The sequence below is a fragment of the Dromiciops gliroides genome, chromosome 3 (genome assembly GCF_019393635.1).
Source record: "Dromiciops gliroides isolate mDroGli1 chromosome 3, mDroGli1.pri, whole genome shotgun sequence".
Taxonomy (NCBI): domain Eukaryota; kingdom Metazoa; phylum Chordata; class Mammalia; order Microbiotheria; family Microbiotheriidae; genus Dromiciops; species Dromiciops gliroides.
In genome coordinates, this window is record NC_057863.1 from 666,220,812 (window position 1) to 666,235,658 (window position 14,847).

The 14,847-nt window shown below is 53.2% G+C and overlaps 1 protein-coding gene across 2 annotated transcripts in view; it reads right to left on the minus strand.

Annotated features, from left to right (window-relative positions):
• Positions 1 to 12,201, minus strand: part of LRRC4B (leucine rich repeat containing 4B) — a 50,977-nt gene extending 38,776 nt beyond the window's left edge. The window contains exon 1 of one of the 2 annotated variants that reach the window (XM_043996579.1): positions 12,117 to 12,201. The gene's annotated coding sequence lies outside the window, so the exon portion shown is untranslated. Of the gene's footprint in view, positions 1 to 11,728; positions 12,060 to 12,116 lie in introns of those variants that run through there. The other variant, XM_043996577.1, reaches the window with a different exon arrangement.
• Between the last annotated feature and the right edge of the window lie 2,646 nt (positions 12,202 to 14,847).

Genomic DNA, 14,847 nt, shown 5'->3' on the forward strand with positions numbered 1-14,847 from the left:
AATTTTTTAAATTAATGAAGTATTTTATTTTTTCCCGTTACATGTAAAGATAGTTCTCAACTTTTGTTTATACAAGCTTTACCATTTCAGATTTTCCTCCCTCCCTCCCCTCCCTCCCCTCCCTCCCCCCTCCCCTAGACAGCAGGTAATCTGATATAGGTTATATATATATATATATATATATATATATATATATACATAATAACATTAATCCTATTTCTGCATTAGTCATGTTATAAGAGAAAAATCAGAGCAATGATGAAAAACCTCAAAATAGAAAAAAACAACAGCACCCAAAACAAAAGAAATAGTATGGTTCATTCAGCATCTATACTCCACAGTTCTTTTTTTTTTTTTCCTGGAAAATCCCACTTCTGATGGGACTGTGTGCGAGCCTTCACTTTCCTGGGACTCAGTTTCCCCATCTATAAAATAAGGGGATTGGATGAGGTCCAACTCCCGAGAGCCCCTCCTCCTCTGAAATTCTGATTCCAGGTAAGGTATCCTCATTACCAACCCCAGTTCTATAATTAGTGGGTCAGATAAAGCTTGGAAGGAGAAGGGAAACATAGATGCTCGAGTTCATTCAGCAAATGGCAGAACAGCCGGTGGTTGTCCCTGCCTCTTGGACTTTGTCACCCTGTGTGGACAGAAGCTCAGGGCCCTGGCTAAAGCCCAGAGAGTGTGTAGAGAGAGGAGCAGAGAGGAAGGGCAGGGAGAGGAGAGGAGCTAAGGGGACATCCCCTCCAGGTAAGAGGGGACTGACCGGGAACCAGGAGGTCTCCGCTGTGTGACCACTGAGGAGGCAGCCCCTGCTGTGAACCTTGGTGCCCTCTTCTGTAAAATGGGACCATTGGCCACCATTATTCTAAGGACTTCCTGGGCTCTGACCGCCTCTTCACAGCCCTAGCCCTGAGTCTCACTCCTGAGGATATAAAGGCAGGGACAGGCCCTGCCCCCAGGGAGCTCACTGTCCATTGGGAGCACACCCCGTGTAGAAAGAGGCAGATCAGGCAGACACATGACTGGCCCTTGGAGGGAAGAGTTGGGGCTGGGGGAAGAGGGTCCCCAGAGAAGAAAACCTGCCTCACCACTCCCACTCTCTGCCCTCCCCCACACCTTTCTCCAGTCCCTGATCATCGGTCCCCACCAAGGCCTCATCTCCACCTCTCTACCTGACCTGCTCCCTCCCTAGACCCGGTCACCCCCTCCCCCACTCTCCCCTCTATCACCAAGCCCTTCCCCCTGCACCCCAAATCGTGCTCTCCCTCTCCCTTGGCCTGCTCCCCCGGCCCCAGTCTCAGAGTGTGTGTGGCAGGGCATGTCTGTGACCTCCTGGACAAGAGTCCCCTCATCTGAGAAGGCTTTGTCACTTCCTCTCCGACCCAAATGCCTCGCACCGCCTTATACCCATGGGTGTGTTCTACCCTCCAGGGCAGGAGAGGGGAGCGAGGCCAGGGGCTGAATTGACTGACTCCAAATGAGCGAAGTAGAACCGTGCATGCAGCAAGCACTTAATGTTTGTGGAACGGAATCCATTGCTTGGTGATGGGGAGATCCCCACCCCTGGAGAAGCCCAGACACTGGGAGACTTGAGTGTGGGCACCCCAACTGACACTTATGAGCAGGGTGACCTTGGGCAAATCCTGATCCGTGAAATGGGGAGGGTGGCGCCTGCTGCCCCTGCTGCCCCTGCTGTGGGGGTTATGGGAGGGGTGAGGCCCTGCCCCCACCAAGGTCTGCCCCAGGGCAGCTTGCAGGCAGCTTCCAGCGGCCACTGTGGTCCAGACCCTGTCTAGCTCCCTCCTGAAATGTGGTCCTGAACTGGACAGGAGGTTCTGGTGCCGACCGATGTTGTTCCCCTGAGTTCCCCTCGGCTGTACCCAAAGACCCACATCTGCCCCCTAACTCTGTCCTTCCTCGAGGTGTGGGGCCTTCCGTACCTTCAAGCTTCCCTTCACACACTCACACATGTACACATATACTTTCACACACAATATGCACATACGTACACAATCGGACAATACACACACTCACACATGTACACACTCACACATACACACCCATACTCATACACAATCACACAATACACACTCTCACATACTTACACCCACACAGTACATACCCACACTTACACATGCCCATATACACACTCATACACACTCACCCCTAATACCCACACTCACACAATATACACACATACATACATTCACACACTCACACTCTCGCACACACTTATAAACATACACACAGATACATACACACTTACATCAATTTGCACATACATACACTCCCTAACACACAAAATGCACACACAGACACACACAGATACACTCTTGAGTGACTGTACTTGCGGTTATTTGTTCCCTGCCCTAGTTCCTCCCCGTCCCCAAGCTCTGTCCCATTCCCTCAGGACCTGCTTGGCCCCAGACCCTCGATGCGTGCCTCCAGCACGCTCTCTCTGATGCTCTTCTCTACCCCTGAACCCCAGGGTTTTTCCCATGGGGTCCCCTCTAGCCAAAGCTTCCTGGCTGGCCCTGCTTCTTACACTCCCATGCCTTAGCCGTCTGTTTACATGTCTGAAGAGCCATAACTGGTCCCTGACCCTCTCTCCCCAGGATCCAGTTATCCGGCCCAGTGAACCCCCAGTCCTATAGAGAACCAAAGCAACTCAAAGCTCGCAGGGCCTTCATCTGCTCCAGCCTGTGCCACAGCAGCAAAATCCTCCCCAGGCGGCAATCCAGTCTGCATCTGATGGGGAGCTCACTACCTGCTCCACTTGGGGACAGCCTTGGATATAAATGGTTAAATTGGATGGCTTTTTTCTATCTTCACCCCCTTTGATGCTGCTGACCACCCTTCCTCCTGGATACTCTTTTCCTCCCTGGCCCCTGGCTCTCCTCCTCCCCGTCTGACCACACTTTCTCATCTTCCTTTACTGACCTCACCCAGAGGGCACTGCCAAGCAAGTGCCTTTGGGCAGGGGCAGCTCCCTCTGAGGGCACGGGAACCACTGGTGGGCATCCGTGCTCCAGCATGGCCAAGGACGGGGCTTCGGTAGGCCTGGGCCTGACAGAGCCTCTCAGCTTCCCCTCAGCCTCCCTCTAGCTGTGTCTGTCCCCCAGGCCTCTGTCCTGGGCTCTTCATCCTCCTTCTTCACTGTCTCACTTGGTGATCTCATCCTCGCTCATAAATTCAATTATCATCTTGATGCTGATGATTCCCAAATCTACTTATCCAGCCCTCACCTCTCTCCTGACCTCTAGTCTCACATTTCCAATTTCCCATTAAACATTTCTGTCTGGATGGCCCATAAACATCTTAACCTCAGCATGTCCAGAAGGGAGATCATTCTCTTCCACTCCAAACCCTCTCCTCTTTCTGACCTCCCCATTACACCGTCCTCACTATCTCTGATCAGCCACCGTTTCCGGGAGATTTCCGGGGGGAGGGGCCGCCCTCCATTCAGTCCCCAAAGGGAGAAGCTCCCCCCACCCAACACTCACACTCAGTAACCTCCAGTGGCTCCCTATGGCCTCTGCTCGGCCTTCAAAGCCCGGCACAACCTGCCGCTCCCTCCCTCCCAGTCTCCAGGCCAAGCCTCGGAGAAGACCCTCCATCCCTGAACTCTTGCTATTTGTCTGGCCCTCCCCGTGCTCCCCCTCCTCACCCATCTTCTGGCTTCCCTCAAGTCCTGGCTCTCACCTTCTTCAGAAGGTTGGATCCCCCTGTTAATCGCCCCCCATTTATCCCAGATACAGCTTGTTTTTTTATGTATTTGTTTCTATGTGGTCTCTCCCATTGGCCTGTAAGCTCTTTGAGGGCGGGGCCTGTCCTTTGCCTCTTGTCATATCCCTGGCCTTAGCACGTGGCCCAGCACACGGTAGGTGCTTAATTGATGCTTAGGGATTAGGACTGACTAGGAAGCTTTCCCTTAAGTCTGGCTAAAAGCTGCTTAGCCCTTGTTACTCCTTCTAGGGGCAAAAACCAAACGCGGCCCCTCTTCCTGGTGACGGTTCTTAGAGCCTTGAAGGCCGTGTCTGCCCATGCTCCTGCCTCCGTGTCCCAGCTCCCCCAGCTGCTCTCTGAGAGTCCTGACTCTCCCGCCCTACTTGGGGTCCTCTGGTTGCCCTCCGGCTCATCAATGCCCTTGCTGAGATGTGAGCCCAGAGCTACGGGCTCTGGGGGGGCCTCAAGCTCTCCCACACCCGCGTCTGTCCCCAGCTCTTAGCCCCACCCCTAGCCCCTGCACCTGCTCCTTCTGTCAACTTGTTCTCACCCTCCTGGCTCCCTGCTCCCCCTGGGATGGGGGGGTAGAGACTCAACATTTCCACCCCACCCCCTCCATTTCCTAGGGCAACACCACAGCCCCCTCCCAACTTCCTCTTCTGTCTGCAACTGCCATGACAACAGTCTTGAGTGGGTTTCTAGGCAACGGGGGGGGGGGGGGAGGGGGAGAAGGAACTGCCTGCTTTTTTCTAAACATCCCAGCTGCCTTTAGTGCCCCCCCATCTGGCAAATCCACCCTGCCTTCAGGGGTCAGCGAGGGCGCTGTCTGCAGTCCCACCTGAGACAGAACTGCCCCCCTTTATGGTCACCCTGACCCAGTCTGAGGGGCGGGGGGAGGGGCTGAGGCTAGCCACCCAAACTGTAATAAGGGCTCAGGAAAAAGGGGGTGTAGAGAAAAGAGAGACCACAGACTATCCCTTACACATCCTGAGGGAGTGCCTGAAGCCCGTCAGTCACCTCCACTCTGAGGGCAGGGGAAGCACTGCCTCACATCTAGGGACAGCCCTGCATGCCAAGTGAGGGTCAGACAGACCTTCCCGGCTTTGCCTCAACTTCCCTGAGTGATGACTTCAGGCAAACGCCTTAGCTTCCTCCTCCATGAGAAGATGTGATGGGCACCAGAGCAGAGGTTCCTACCCTGGCTCCCTTGGGAGTCCAATTTCAGGAAGACCATGAACCATTAAAATGCATCTTTATTTCAATAACATCAGTGTCCTTTGTAATCCTGCGTGCTTTACTTTATGCATTTAAGCCATGATTCTGAGAAGGGGCACTTCAGCTGCACCCTATCTGAAAAAGGGGTCATTAACACATAAAAAAGTGAAGAGCTCATGACTTGGAGGGTCTCTAAGGGTCCTTCCAGTTGTGACCATCTATGAATGAGGTGGGAGGGGGTGAGGAGGGGAGGTATGGATCACAACCTTATACCCTTTTATCCTGACACAGAGACCTACACCCTGACCAGAGAGCAAAGCACTTGAGATGCATTACCTCAGGTGAGCCTCACAGCCCTGCCTGCGAAGGAACTTTAGGTAATCTGATCTCTGTTCTAAAGAGGAAATGGAGGTCCAGAGATGGGACACAATTTGCTTCTGGTCACCCAGCTAGTAAGTGGTTGGGGTGGGATCTGAACCTTTATCTTCCTAGCTCCACTCACTTGGCCTTGATGCTTCTGTTCTGAACTGCTCTAATTATTGGGCAATTTTCCTTACATCTAGGGAAAATCTGGGTTCCTTCAACTTGCACAATTGTCCCAGTTTTGCCTTTCGGGGCCATGAAAATAAAAGTTAATTATAATGAACATAGTGAGGCAAACAGAATTAGGAACACAATATACATGAGGAATTTCAAAAACATAAATGGAAAGAACAGCAACCACAGAAAACTCTAATGCTGAACACCATGTAATTATAATGACCAAATGAGCCTGGAGAAGAGATAAGAAGATGCCCCTCCCTCCCCTCTTTGCAAGAGTGGGAATCTCTGGGTGTGAAAGACTGGGTTGATGTATGGGTTAGTTTTGCTGCGATGGGTTTTTCTTCTTTTTTGTTCCAAAGATGGCTCATGGAGTAGGGGTAGGGGCAGAGATAGCAATGCTTTTGAAAATAAGGGTAGTGTAAAAACAAAAGGTATCAATAAAAAATAAAACAAATAAATAATATAAAATAAAAAATAAACATTTTATTCCCTAGGCAACAGGGACATGATGAAGATTTTTGACTGACCGAAGTAGCTGTGGTCAGTCAACTGTGACCTGCAACCAGTAAGAGGAGCTGACATTGAGATAGAGCTTTTTTTTGTTTTTGTTTTTTTGGTGAGGCAATTGGGGTTAAGTGACTTGCCCAGGGTCACACAGCTAGTAAGTGTTAAGTGTCTGAGGCTGGATGTGAACTCAGGTCCTCCTGAATCCAGGGCCGGTGGTCTATCCACTGCGCCACCTAGCTGCCCCCAACTTCTTTCTAATAGACCACATTGCTTCTCTACTGTGGTATGATGGGGCTTTGAGGATCCTCAGATTTAGAGCCAGAAGACCTGAGTTCAAAAACTGGCTCTTCCATTGACTGTATGACTTTGGGCAATTCTCTTCTCTCTGAGGCTCAGTTTTCTCATTTGTAAAGTAAGGAGTGAACTAGACGACTCCTCGAGGGATCATTATTCTACACCCTGACAAGAGTGTGGGTTTGGTAGGATGGGGTTGAGGAAAGAGCCACAGCTTGTCCAGAAAAATGAGAAGGGCAATGAGTCATTTGCCCCTGGACCCAGGGAGCCAGTTAGCAATTTCCTGACAGTAGGAACCAAATGGTTGCCTTTACCCAGACGACACGCGGAGCACGGCTGTGGAATGATGGGAGCACGGATCACCTCTACACCTTGACAAGGGCAGCTTGGGGGAGCGAATCAGGCCCACACATCTACACCCTGGCACCCAGACTGTGACATAGTTGGGGATCAAGAAGGGAAGACTAAAGTCTGTCACCCATCCTCTGAGAAGGGGAAACAGAGCCACCTCTATGCTGACACAGGGAGCCAACTGGTCATCTCTCCTCCACAAAAGAGACCTTCCTGTTCCCTGATCTTTGACATGGCCAAGGAAGGAACAGCTATCGCCTGTCACCCATATATCCTTAGAAGAGAGGGAATGTGAATCATGTCATCTCCTCCAACCAAAGCCATAGTCAAGATCCCATCACCTACTCTGTGCATTCATTCCATAAATATTTATTAAATGCCTACTCTGTGCCAGGAACGATGTGAAGCATTTTCTAAATGTTCTCTCCTTTGGTCTTCACAAACCTGGGGGGTAGGTTCTACTTATTATTCCCATTTTACAGATGAGGAAATGGAGGCAAACAGAGGCTATCCCACAGCTAGTAGTGTCTGAAGCTGAATTTGAACTCAGGTCTTCCTGACTCCAGGCCCAATGCTCTATCCATTGGGCCACCTTAGACATTGTTGAGGGAGAACCAGACAATAACACTAAGTGCCCATGCATTACTGAGCCTGACAACCCCTCTCCCCCAAATCACAGTGACATCTCCCTGCTTCCACATTGCTCAAGAACAGCAATCCCCTCCGAATTCATTGAGCACTTAGGATGAAATTGTGTACCTTACAGTTATCTATGCTTGTCCTATCCTTCACCAGACTCTAAGTTGTCTGAAGGCAACCGCATGGTGTGAGACAGAGACAAAGAAGAGACTGAGGCAGAGTAAGTGACAAAGCCAGACCTAGGCCAGTAGAGGGAAAGGCATGAAAGGAGAGGTTCTTAGAGAGAAGAAAGAGGCCAAGAGGGGCTGAAAGACCACAGAGAAGAGGAAGGAGAAGAAAAGAAAGAAGGGAGTGAAAGGAAACCAAAGAAAACAAAGCCCCAGTGGAATGACAGAAAAGTGGGCAGAGAGGGTCCAACGCAGAGAAAGTGACATGAAGGCGGTGATCCTGAGATGGGGCCAGAGACATGGAGCAGCAAAGCGCAGGGACAGCAGGGGAGGGTTCAGACCAAGGAGGACAGGTCAAAGACAAGAGAAGAATGCAGCAGGAACTGAAGAGAGTGGGAGTGGGGCAGGAGGCTGGAGAGTGGTGGTGGAGGGGGGAGAATGACAGAGCCAGGCAACTTGAGATGCCGCATTTAGACAGATGGGCAATAAGAAGGGAAGGATGAGTGGAAAAGGTGATGGAGGGAATGAAAGATGAAGATGGATGATGAAGATGGAGAGAGGGAGACACACACAGAGAGACAAGTGATCAATAAAGTCAGATTGCAAAGAAAGAAAACGGGGCAGGCAGACAGAGACTAGGAGCTGAAGGGGGCTGAGAGAAGAGGTCACCAGATGAGAAAGTTCAGGGGTGAGGTGGGGGTGGAAGCCAGCAGGGAGAACCCAGCTCCTCCTCCTAGCAAAGGTCTCTTCCCAAGCCCTCTGTCTCCTTCCACAGAGTCACAGGCCAATGGAGGACCTGTGTTCAGGCGTGCCTGCGAGTGTGCTGAGGGAGAGGGGGCCACTATGGAAAGATGCTTCTCTGTATTGATGTCACTCGATTGTGCCCCCCACCCCCAATGCTCTGTCACTTCTTCTCTGGGCTCTGGAGGAGCCTTTAATATGAGCTGGCCTCTTCCTCTTAGCTCTCTGGCTGTCTCTCTAGGATGCTGTTTGTATCTCATAGCACGCAGGACTGATTGTGTGGGGATGACTCTGTGTGTGTGTGTGTGTGTGTGTGTGTGTGTGAGAAAGAGAGACAGAGACAGAGAGAGACAGAGACAGAGATAGAGACAGAGAGACAGAGACAGAGACAGAGACAGAGACGGAGACACACAGAGAGAAAGAGACACATACAGACACAGACACATGGGGGGTGGCGGGGCTCAATAACTTTGTGGCTGTCTAGGGGGCTGGGCCAGATAATCTGACTCTAATGTTCCATGTTACAAGGTTCCTCCCAGCTCTGACATCGCACTTTCTCTGATTCTCAATGTCTCTTTCACCATCAGCCTGATAGTAAGTGAGCTGTCTCTGTTTGTAACTCACACCGTGTATGAAGCCCTTGGCATCTGTGTGTGTGTGTGTGGGGGGGTCTAAGGCAAGGTCTTTGTCCCTCTGTGGATCCCCTCTTGGCTGGGGCTGTGGAAGGCTCCATGCTCACCTCTGTCCTCCTGACGATTGTCTCTCTGGCTCTGGGTGGCTTTGGGGTCTGTTACTGTTCAAGCCTCTAATTCCATATTTGGGTGATGAGGATTGATTCAGCCTCCTTTCTGTAACTCTGTGTATGTGTATTTCTCCTCCTAATTCTGAGGAGGGGTCTCTCTGCCTGAGTGTTTGTTTCTCAGTGAGTAGGAATCAGAGTCAGGTGGTGTGTGTGTGTGTGTTTGATACCATGTAAATCTCTGGAGCCCGACTGTAGCTTCTCTCTAACACCCCCTCCCCCACTATCTCTTTATTTCTTTATATTCTTTGTAACTCAGTGTTTTGAAAGGGAAAGACTCAGGGCTGGAGGGCATTTAGGAGCGGGGTGGCCTCGGGCAAGTCACTTCTCCTTTCAGGGGCCTGTTTCCTCCCTGGTAAATGGGGTGAGCACCTGCATACTGCTTCCCTCAAAGGGCCATTTTGAGAATCAAATGGAATGTAAATTAAACACTGTCCAAAAGCTGTTGTATTGCCTCTCCCAGTGGCTCCTCACAGACCCTGAATGGGCATCTCAAGTCAGCTGGACGGACATACTGAGCCTCTGGGCCTCTTACCTGCTGCGTCTCACCCTGTCTATTGCTCTCATCCTGCCTGTGTCCTTCTCATCCCGTGAGTCTCTCATCCTGTGTATTTCTTTCATTCAGAGTGTGTGTGTGTGTGTGTGTGTGTGTGTGTCCCTCTCACCCTGTGTGTGTCTTTCTTAGAGCTTCTCGCTCACTCAGTATGTCTCTCTCCAATTCCAGATATGTCCTTCCTGTGTATATGTGTGAGTTTGCAGCATGAAGAGAAGCAGATACCACAATATGGGGAAACTCAGGGAAAAGGAAGGAGGTAGGAACCAGGGGGAGAGTGAGGAGAGGAGAGGGAGAGATGGGGGAGCATGCTCTGGGCCTCGGGGACAGCTAGAACCCCTGCAGCTTCTAAGGGACTGGGGGACAAGGCACTGGGGCTGCCCGAGGGGGCCTGGAAGGTAGTCGGCTCCAATTCCTCCCAGAGCCTGCCGCTGCTGCCTCAGTTCCTGTCTGGCGGCTGCGCGGGCTGGGACTAGGGATGTGAGGCGCATAGCAATGGGGCGATGCAGAGAAGATGACTGCAGCTCCTGGCCCAGAGGGTGGGGGGTGGGGGGGGCTCAGGGAGAGCCTGAGGCTCCCCTCCCTGGAGTTAGCCCCTCCTCAGGGGAATTCCCCACCTCAATAATAGGCTTCCAAGAGATAACTGCTTGGAGGGTGAAAGGAGGAGGGGCATAATGGGGAGGGGGAGCAGGGGGAGGAGCATGGGGGACAGAGGGAGCACTCTGGATGGGTCAGAGATTTGAGGGGTTGGGTGGAGGCCATGGGGAAGCAAAAGGAGCAGAACAGGAAGATCTAGGAGGAGAAGAATGGGGGCAATAGCCAAGTATGGATTGAGGGCCTGAGTTTGGGGATCTCAAGGGAGAGAAATGGGTCCCTGGGGGAGACAGATAAGGATGGGGACTCTGGGAGGAGGGCATGGGGTTGGGTAGGGACCTTGGGGAGAGGGATGAGGAAGGGGCCCTGGGAGAGATGGTTGGGAATATTAGGGGAATGGATGCTGGTCCTAAGGAATGAGGCCTGGGGCCTTTGAGGAGTGGAATGATTCTGGGGGAGGGTACTGGGACTGGAAATGAGGTCCCGGGCTGGGACTGGAGGAGCCGGAAGCTCTGGAAAGAAGGATGGATCCTTGGGCAGAAAGATGGGAAGAGAGCTGGGGTGGGAGATGCAGATGCGTATCTGGGGACTAGCTGAAGATCCGGGAAGGGCGACAGAGATTCCCAAAGAAGAGGGATGGAGCTGGGAGAGGGATGGACTAGAAGGGTAGGATAAAGGAGAGCCGGAGGAAGAAGGATAAAGGGTGAGGACAGGAACAATCATGGAGACATGAAGGAGGGGGGAGGTAGGGAGGTAAGGGGTGAGCAGAGGGTGAGTATTGGCAATAGGAATGAGGAGATGGGGATGTAAAGAAAGATCATGACCGAGAGAGGTGTGAAGAGAGGAAGAGAAGAGGGGAGAGGGCCATGGATGTGGGGAGGGGTTGGGCAGTGCTATGAGTAGTGGGAAGATGGATGGCTATGGAAGAAAACAGGCAGAATTTGGGTAGAGACGTGGGGAATGGAGAGAGGAATGAAGAGGAGGGGGAAGGGAAGGGGTCGGGACTGGGGAGAGCGCTAAGGATGGACCCATAGGATGGGGTTGGGGAAAGGAATGGCAGAGGGTTGGCAGATGGGGACTCCGGGGGGCACAGGGCCAAGGACTGGAGTGGGGAGAGGAGGTTGGGCCCCCTCTCTCCGCATTCACCCCCACCACCTTTTCCATTCTTACTTCCCAAACTCCCCGGTTCTCCTCGGTTGCCGTGGCAACGGCTCCTGCCAGGCACGGTCACCAAGGAAACCCCGTGCCCGCCTCTCTCCTCCCCCCCTCCCCATCACCGGCATGGCCCCCCCAACCCCCAACAGCGGCGGCAAAGAGGGGACTTTGCCTCCCGCCCCGGAAGAGGGGGGAGCAGCCCCCAAACCTGCACAGTAGCCCACATGTCTTGTCCTCAATCCCAGATCTCCCCCCTCCCCAGGCTGGGCGCGCAGCCTGCCCCCTCCCAAGGACAGGGAGGGATCCCCTCCATAAACACACACCTGGCCCAGAATCACCCCCCCTTTTTGGTTCTCTAAGGAGATCCCGCCCCCCCGCCCTATCCTAGCGTCCCTCCCTCATTAGAGGGGGGGCGCAGGGCCCCCTCCCCAAGCTACTCACAGCGAGAGGCGGGGCTCCCTCGGGGACGCTGCATGGCCAGCCCCGGGGGGGGGGATGACCCCCCAGCGAGGCGCAGGGGTCTGGGGGCGGGGCTGCGGCGGGGCCGGGGTCTCTCTTCCTGCTCCTGCTCCTGTTCCTCAGTGCCCCCTCCCCAGGCGGGGCGGGGCGGGCGCGGAGGCACAGCTTGGGGAGGGGGGCGCTCTGCGCCTGCCTTCCTGGCCCCCCCCGGGCTGGCTCCTGCCTGCCTGCCTGCCTGCAGCCTCCCTCCTTGTCTCTCGGCCGCCTGCCTGCCTGCCTCCTGCCCGCCTTCCTGGGGCCCCGGCGGCTCCGCTCTCCCCCCCACCCCCCCCCAGGCCCCGGCCCCGGCCCCGGCCCCCGCCTCGCCTGCCTCGGACGGTGCGGTGCGGCAGCCACCGAGAGCAGCCGAGAGCGGAGGAGACGGGAGAGGAATACTGATGAAGGGAGCGACAGGAGGGAGGGAGGGAGGGAGGAAGGGAGGGAGACAGAGAGAGGGAGAGAGAGGGAGGAGAGAGAGAGGGAGGAGAGAGAGGAGGAGGAGAGAGGGAGGGAGGAGAGAGAAGAGAGAGGAGGGAGAGGGAGGGAAGAAAGAGGGAGGGGAGAGAGGGGGAGAGAGATGGGAGAGTGTGAGAGTGAAAGAGGCTGGGGGAAGGAGGGAGGAAGGGAGAGAGACAGAGAGAGGGAAGAGAGAGGGAGGGAAGAGAAGGGGAGAGAGAGAGGAGAGAGGAGAGAATATGTGAGAGTGAAAGAGGCAGGGGGGAAGGAGGGAGGAGGAGCAGAGAGAGCAGAGGGAGGGGCTCGAAAGCAGAAGGGGAGTCAGGAGAAGAGAGAGGAAGGATGGAGCAGGTCCAGTCATATGGAGCCCCAGGGTTCAAAGCTAAGCTGGACTACATATCACTTTGTGACCTTGGGCAAGTCCCTGCACATTACCAGACCTCAGTTATTTCATCTGTAAAATGGGAGGAAGGCCTGGGAGATGGAGACAGAAGGGGAAATAAGGAGAGGGGAGAAGAAAGAGAAAGAGAAAGAAGAAAAAGATGAGGGGGGAGGCAATACATGATCAGAGATTTAGAGATGGAAGGGACCCTCGTTTTACTGCGATATGCTGTGTCCAGGGTCACATAGGTCCTCTGACCCCAAAGTCCAGTCTTTCTGCAGCACCACAGAAAAGAGGGAAGGATGGGGAAATGAAGGCAGAAAGAAAGGAGAATAGGGAAAGAGAGGGATGGGGAAGGAAACCAAGACATGGGAAGAAGTTGGGAGAGGTTTGGGAACAGGGAAAAGGAGAGGACGATTGACCGGCATCTATGAAATGCCTTCTGTGTGCCAGGAACAGTTCCTGATCTCAAGGAGTTCCAGTATGACAGTGAGTGGGCAAGGAAAAGACACCAAGCCTAAGAGATTGGGAAAGGAAAAGAGAGGTGAGGAGGAAGGAAGAGATGAGGGGAAGCCTGGACGGAGGGAAGAAATTAGGATTTGGAGAATGGGCAGGCCAAGGGAACAGAGCCCCAGGAAAAGAAAAAGAGGGAGGGGGAAAGAGGAGGGAGGGGAGGGGAGACTCCTCCAGCTGAGCTCCCCACCCCTGTCCCTCTGGGCTGGCCCATCCTCAAAATGCTTTGTGTGTTTTCCACGTGTACTTTGTACTGACTTTAGGGGCCCCTGCTAATTGATAGAACTCAGGTCTAGGTCCTCCGATACCCTTCTGAATGATCCTGAGAAAATGACCTACCTACCTCTCAACGCCCCAGGAATGTTTCCGACTCAAAGTTGCAAAGGTGTTCTGTTCTGGTGGAGGGTGTTCCCTTAGCTGGGAGTTCCTGGTGAAATCATGGGCCCAGGCCCTGTCACCTAACCTTTGTATTTATTAGGCACATGTTCTGTAAGCTCTTAGATGGACTGGTCCATTTCTTTTTCTTTGTCTCCCTAACACAGTCATTGCAGCCAGGCGGTACCTGGAGTCAGAAAGAGCTGAGTTCAAATCTGGTCTCACTTAACTAGCCGTGTGACCTTGGACAAGTCACTTAATCCATGCCTGTCTCAGGTTCCTCATCTGTAAAATGAGAATCATAACAGGAGTAGCCTTGCAGGGTTGTTGTGAGGATCAAATGAGATCATGCTTGTAAAAGTTTAGCCCGTGCCTGGTATATAGCAGGTACCTGATGATGGCTATTATTTCTGATAAACATTGAAGGGAAGAAGGTGCATTTAGAGAAGAGGGAAGAGAGAAAAGGGAGGAGAGGGGAGGAGATGAATGAAGGTGGAGAAGACGAAGGTGATGTTGGGGAAGCCAGTAGAAGCAGACAGAAATCTATCTGCTGATGACTGAAGGACTGTGTGACCTTGAGTGAGTCCTCAGCCCTGGCTGAAAGATGAAGGGGTTGGCTCGTTCATCTCCATGGCTCCTTCCGACTGCAGTCGGTGGGGAGACAGCTGCATGCCAACACCACAGTGGGCGGAAGTTCAAGGGCCAAGCTGCAGAGCCAATAGAGCCCTGGGCCATGACTCCACTCATGGAGAGGGTCCTGCAGCTAGGAACCAGCAGAGGCAGAATTTGAATCCAGATCTCCCTGATTCCAAGGCCAGCACTCTTGCCACTGTAATACTGTAATACTTGCCACTGTAATAATAAAGAAAGAGGAAAACGTCTGGATTGGGGGGAGACTGGATGTGTCGGGCATAGAGCGATGGCTAGGAGTCAGGGATTGGCGGCATCTGGAAGGGGAAATTGTGGTGGGAGCAATGGGGGAAGGGGGGGGTGGAGCTCCAGGATCTGCTCCTTCCCTCCCTCCCCCCCCCACCCGCCGTGTAAGGGCTTTGTGTGACCTTGGCCTTGGATGTCCCCTCCGTAGACTGAGGGGACTCGGGCTTTGGACGTGATGCTCTCTAAAGGTCAGCTTCCTTCGTTAAAGTACTTTGGTCTGGGGTTTGTAATACGCGCTGGAGGGAGTGTGGCCGAGGGGAAGGAGACCTGGGCTAGGAGGGAGTCCAGCTCTGTCCTCCACTTACTCCATAACCTTGAGCAAGTCACTTTCCTTTCCTGGGCATCTGGAAAATGGGCTTACGGTGAAAATACCTCGAATGGGTCCTTCCAGCTCTGACCT